Source organism: Prionailurus bengalensis, chromosome C1, assembly GCF_016509475.1.
Source record: "Prionailurus bengalensis isolate Pbe53 chromosome C1, Fcat_Pben_1.1_paternal_pri, whole genome shotgun sequence".
Taxonomy (NCBI): Eukaryota; Metazoa; Chordata; class Mammalia; order Carnivora; family Felidae; genus Prionailurus; species Prionailurus bengalensis.
The window spans coordinates 199213375-199219374 of NC_057345.1; positions in this window are offsets into that span (position 1 = coordinate 199213375).

Below are 6000 nucleotides of genomic sequence, written 5' to 3' on the forward strand. Positions count from 1 at the left end.
CTACTCATGTCTCTTGCCCATTTCTTCAGTGGATTATTTGTTTTTTGAGTGTTGAGTTTGATAAGTTCTCTATAGATTTTGGATATTAACCCTTTATCTGATATGTCACTTGCAAATATTTTCTCCCATTCCTTTGGTTTCCTTTTTTTTTTTTTTTGCTGATTAGTTTTGCTGATTGTTTCCTTTGATGTGTAGAAGCTTTTTATCTTGATGAAGTCCCAATAGTTTATTTTTGCTTTTGTTTCCCTTGCCTCCAGAGAAATGTTGAGTAAGAAGTTGCTGTGGCTGAGGTCAAAGAGGTTTTTGCCTGCTTTCTTTAGCATTTTGATGGCTTTCTGTATTACATTTAGATCTTTCATCCATTTTGAGTTTATTTTTGTGTATGGTGTAAGAAAGTGGTCCAGGTACATTTTTCTGCATGTTGCTGTCCAGTTTTCCCAGCACCATTTGCTGAAGAGACTGTCTTTATTCCATTGGATATTCTTGCCTACTTTGTCAAAGATTAGTTGGCCTTACGTTTCTGGGTCCATTTCTAGATTTTCTATTCTGTTCCATTGATCTAAGTATCTATGCCAGTACCATATTTTCTTGATGATTACAGCTTTGTAATACAGCTTGAAGTCCAAGATTGTGATGCCTCCAGCTTTGGTTTTCTTTTTCAGGATAGCTTTGGCTATTTGGGGGTATTTTCTGGTTCCATACAAATTTTAGGATTGTTTATTCTAGCTCTAAGAAGAATGCTGGTGATATTCTGATAGAGGTTGGATTAAATATATCGATTGCTTTGGGTAGTATTGACATTTTAACAATATTTATTCTTCCAATTCATGAGAATGGAATATTTTTCCTTTTTTGTGTGTGTGTCTTCAGTTTCTTTCATAGGCTTTCTCTAGTCTTCAGTGTATAGATTTGTCACCTCTTTAATTAGGTTTATTCCTAGGTATTTTATGGTTTTTGGTGCAATTGTAAATGGGATCTATTCCTTGATTTCTCTTTCTGTTGCTTCATTATTGGTGTATAGAAGTGCAACTGATTTCTGTGCATTGATTTTATATCCTGTGACTTTGCTGAATTCATGGATAAGGGAACATTTTCTTTTAAAAAAAATTTTTTTTAATGTTTATTTATTTCTGAGACACAGAGAAACAGAGCATGAGTGGGGAGGGGCAGAGAGAGAGGGAGACAGAGAATCGGAAGCAGGCTCCAGGCTCTGAGCTGTCAGCACAGAGCCCGACACGGGGCTCGAACTCACAAACCATGAGGTCATGACCTGAGCCGAAGTCAGTCGCTCAACTGACTGAGCCACCCAGTGCCCCAACATTTTCATCTTCTAATGGCATAGGCATTCTTTTTAAGGTAGTAGTTATACTTAAAAATGATTTTTTGATTCATTCACTAAGTGCTTATGGCTTGTAAGACTACATTAGCAGGGTTGACTTTTTGTATGAGAAAAAGCTACTAAAATATAGTACAAATACATTAAATATTTATGCATAGTATATATTTTTTAAGTGCATTAAAATTTTTAACATAATACCTACAACATGATAGAAAATTTGGGTCTTACAAAAATGCTAAAGTGCAAAATAAAGTGAATTCCTTTTTACTGGTATTTCTCTTAATTTTTTCCCTATAAGTTTGTACCCTTTCTTTGATCAACATCTCCCCAATATCCCTACTCCAGCCCCAAAGACCATTCTACTCTTTGCTTCTATGAGTTTTTTATTTTTTAGATTCACACATATAAATTATATCATACAGTATTTTTTTTCTGTCTGATTTATTTCACTTAGCATGATTTTCTCAAGACCCATCTATGTTGTGACAAATGGCAGAATGTCCTCCTCTCTTACATCTGAATGCTAATCCATTGCGTGTGTGTGTGAGTGTGTGGATGTGTGTGTACACCACATCTTGTTTATTCATTAATCTATTGACAGAGGCCTAGGTTGTTTTCATACCTTACCTATTATGAAAAATGCTATAATGAACAGGGAGTGCAGATATCTTTTCAAGATCTTGTTTTCATTTCCTTTTGGTATATATCAGAAGTAGAGTTGTTGCTTCATATGGTAGTTCTATTTTTATTTTATTTTTAAAATTTTTATGTTTATTTATTTCTGAGACAGAGACAGAGCATGAGTGGGGGAGGGCAGAGAGAGAGGAAGACACAGAAGCAGATGCAGGTTCCAGGCTCTGAGCCCAATGTGGGGCTCGAATTCACAAACCATGAGATCATGACCTGGGCCAAGGTTGGTCACTTAACCGACTGAGCCACCCAGGTGCCCCTATTTGTATTTTTTTGAAGAAATTTTCATCCTATTTTTCATAGTGGCTGCACCAGTTTACATTCTCATCCACAGTGCACAAGTGTTCCCTTTTCTCCAAATCCTTACTAACAATTATTGTCTGTTGTCTTCTTGGTGATAGCCATTGTAACAAGTAGGAGATGGTATTGCATTGTGGTTTTGATCTCCATTTTCCTGGTGATTAATGATGTTGAGAATCTTTTCATGTACCTGTTGGCTATTTGTATATGTTCTTTAGAAAAATATATATTCTATACATTTGCCCACATTTTAATTGAGTTATTTATTTATTTTTGTAACTGAGCTGTATGAGTTCTTCATATATTTAGATATTTATCCTTTATCAGATATGTGGCTTATGAATGTTTTCTTCCATTCCACAGGTTGTCTTTTCATTTTGTTGATTGTATTTTGCTGTTCAGAGGCTTTTTAATGTAGTCTCACTTGATTTTGCTTTTGTTTCTTGTGCTTTTGATGTCATATCCAAAAAATCAGTGGCAAGACCAATGTTAAGAAGCTTTTTCTTATGTTTTCTCTGGGAGTTTCATGGTTTCAGGTCTGAAGTTTAATCAATTTTGAGTTAGTTTTTATGAATAGTGTCAGATGAGTATACAGTTTAATTTCCTGTATGTGGTTATCCAGTTTTCCTAAAACCATTTATTAAAGAGACTTTTTTTTCCCCATTGAATATTCTTGGGTTCCTTGTAAAATGCTAGTTGATTGCATATATGGGAGTTTATTTCTAGGCTCTCTATTCTGTTCCTTTAGTCTATGTGTCTATTTTTATGTAAGTACTATACTGTTTTGATTACTGTAGCTTTGTAGTATGCTTTGAAATCAAAAGTGTGATACCTTCAGCTTTGTTCTTTTATTCTTGGGATTGCTGTGGCTATTTGCGTCATTGCAGTTTTATACAAATTTTAGGATTTTTTTTCTATTTCTGTGAAAAATGCTGTTAGAATTTTGATAGAGGTTATATTGAATCTATAGATGGCTTTGGGTAGTATGGGCATTTTAACAATATTAATTCTTCTCAGTACTTGGGAACAGAATATCTGTGTCTTCCTTAGTTTCTTTCATCAATGTTTTGTAGTTTTCATTGTACAGATCTTTCACTTCCTTGATTAAATTTATTCCTAAGTATTTTATTTTTTGTTATGCTATTGTGAATGGGATTGCATTCTTTATTTCTTTTTTATTCATTTTATTGTTTGTGTATAGAGACACAATTGACTTTTTGTATTTTGATTTTATATTCTGAATCTTTACTGAACTTGTTGATTAGTTCTAACTGTTTTTCATTGAGTCTTTTGGGTTTAAATAAGATCATTTCACCTGCAAATAAAGTAATTTTATTTTATTTTTTCCTATTTGGATGCTTTTCAATTCTCATTTACTTTTGGCTTTGGGGGCAATGTCATCTTTTCAACATGAAAGAAAGGAGCAAGCTCAACACAAAAATAGAAATTTGAATTGCAGAATAGGATTAAACCAAGGGCGGGTTGTGGGGGGGAGGCAAAAGCAAAAGGAAGAAATGAGATGTTGCCAAGAGACAGAGGGTCTCTGTCTCTTTACCTTTAGTAAATGAGTCAAATATTTAGATGGCAGTACACATCTTTTTTTTTAAGGTTTATTTATTTTGAGAAAGACAGAGAGAATACAAGTGGGGGGGCAGAGAGAGAAAGAGACAGAAAATCTCAAGTAGGGTTGAGATGCAGAGTTGGAACTCAGGAAACTGTGAAATCATGACCTGAGCTGAAACCAAGAATTGTACGCTTAACCAACTGAGCCACTCAGGCGCCCCACATATATATACAGCAGGGCTGGTATTCTGGGGGGAGTAAGAAAAGTTCAGGATGTGGAAGGACTTTCTAGAAGCTTGGGGACTACGGCTAGTCTCTTTCCACTCTTGACCCCTTTCTCTGATCAGTGAAAGAAGGAATCCATTTGGTGCTTTTTATTTCTTGATCTTGCCTGATTGCTCTAGCTAGGACCACCAGTACTATGTTGAATAAGAGTGATGAGAGTATGCAGCCTTGCCTGGTTCCTGATATTAGAAGAAAACCTTCAACCTTTCACAATTTAGTCTGATGTTAGCTGTGGGTTTCTTGTGTATGGCTTTTATTATGTGGAGGTATATTTTTTCTCTAACCAATTTATTGATTTTTTTTCATGAAAGGATGTTGAGCCTTGTTAAGTGCTTTTCTTACATCTTTTGAGATCATCATATGATTTTTATCCTTCATTCTTTTTTTATGTTTCTTTTCTTTCTATAATTTATTTATTTTTTATAATTTACATCCAAGTTAGTTAGCACATGGTGCAACAATGATTTCAGGATGAGATTCCTTAAGCCTCTTACCCATTTAGCTCATCCCCTGTCCCACGAACCCTCCAACAACCCTGTTTGTTCTCTGTATTTAAGAGTCTCTTATGTTTTGCCTCCCTCTCTGATTTTATATTATTTTTGCTTCCCTTTTGTTCATCTGTTTTATATCTTAAAGTCCTCATATGAGTGAAGTCATATGATTTTTGTCTTTCTCTGACTAATTTTGCTCAGCATAATACCCTCTAGTTCCATCCACGTGGTTGCAAATGGCAAGATTTCATTCTTTTTGATTGCTGAGTAATACCCCATTGTATATACATATACCACATCTTCTTTATCCATTCATCCATTGATGGACATTTGGCTCTTTCCATACTTTGGCTATTGTTGATAGTGCTGCTATAAACATTGGGGTGCATGTGTCCCTTCAAAACAACATACCTGTATCTCTTGGATAAATACCTAGTAGTGCAATTGCTGGGTCATAGGGTAGTTCTACTTTTAATTTCTTGAGGAAGCTCCATACTGTTTTCTGAGGGGCTGCACCAGTTTGCATTCCCACCAGTAGTGCAAAAGAGATACTCTTTTTCCTCATCCTTGCCAACATCTGTTGTTGCCTGAGTTGTTAATGTTAGTCATTCTGACAGGCGTGAGGTGGTATCTCATTGTGGTTTTGATTTGTATTTCCCTGATGATGAGTGATGTTGAGCATTTTTTCATGTGTCTGTTAGCCATCTGGATGTCTTCTTTGGAAAAGTGTCTATTCATGTCTTTTGCCCATTTCTTCAATGGATTATTTGTTTTTTTGGGTGTGGAGTTTGATAAGTTCTCTATAGATTTTGGATACTAACCCTTTATCTGATATGTCACTTGCAAATATTTTCTCCCATTCCTTTGGTTTCCTTTTAGTTTTGCTGATTGTTTCATTTGCTGTGAAGAAGCTTATTATTTTGATGAGGTCCTAATAGTTCATTTTGGCTTTGGTTTCCCTGGCCTCCGGAGATGTGTTGAGTAAGAGGTTGCTCTGACTGAGGGCAAAGAGGTTTTTGCCTGTTTCTCCTTGAGGATTTTGATGGTTTTCTGTCTTACATTTAGGTCTTTCATCCATTGTGAATTTACTTTTGTGTATGGTGTAAGAAAGTTTTCCAGGGTTCATTCTTCTGCATGTTGCTGTCCAGTTTTCCCAGCACCATTTGCTGAAGAGACTTTCTTTATTCCATTGGGTATCTTTCCTGCTTTGTCAAAGATTAGCTGGCCATATGTTTGTGGGTCCATTTCTGGGTTCTCTATTCTGCTCCATTGATCTGAGTGTCTGTTTTTGTGGCATATTGTCTTGATGATTACAGCTTTGTAATAAATCTT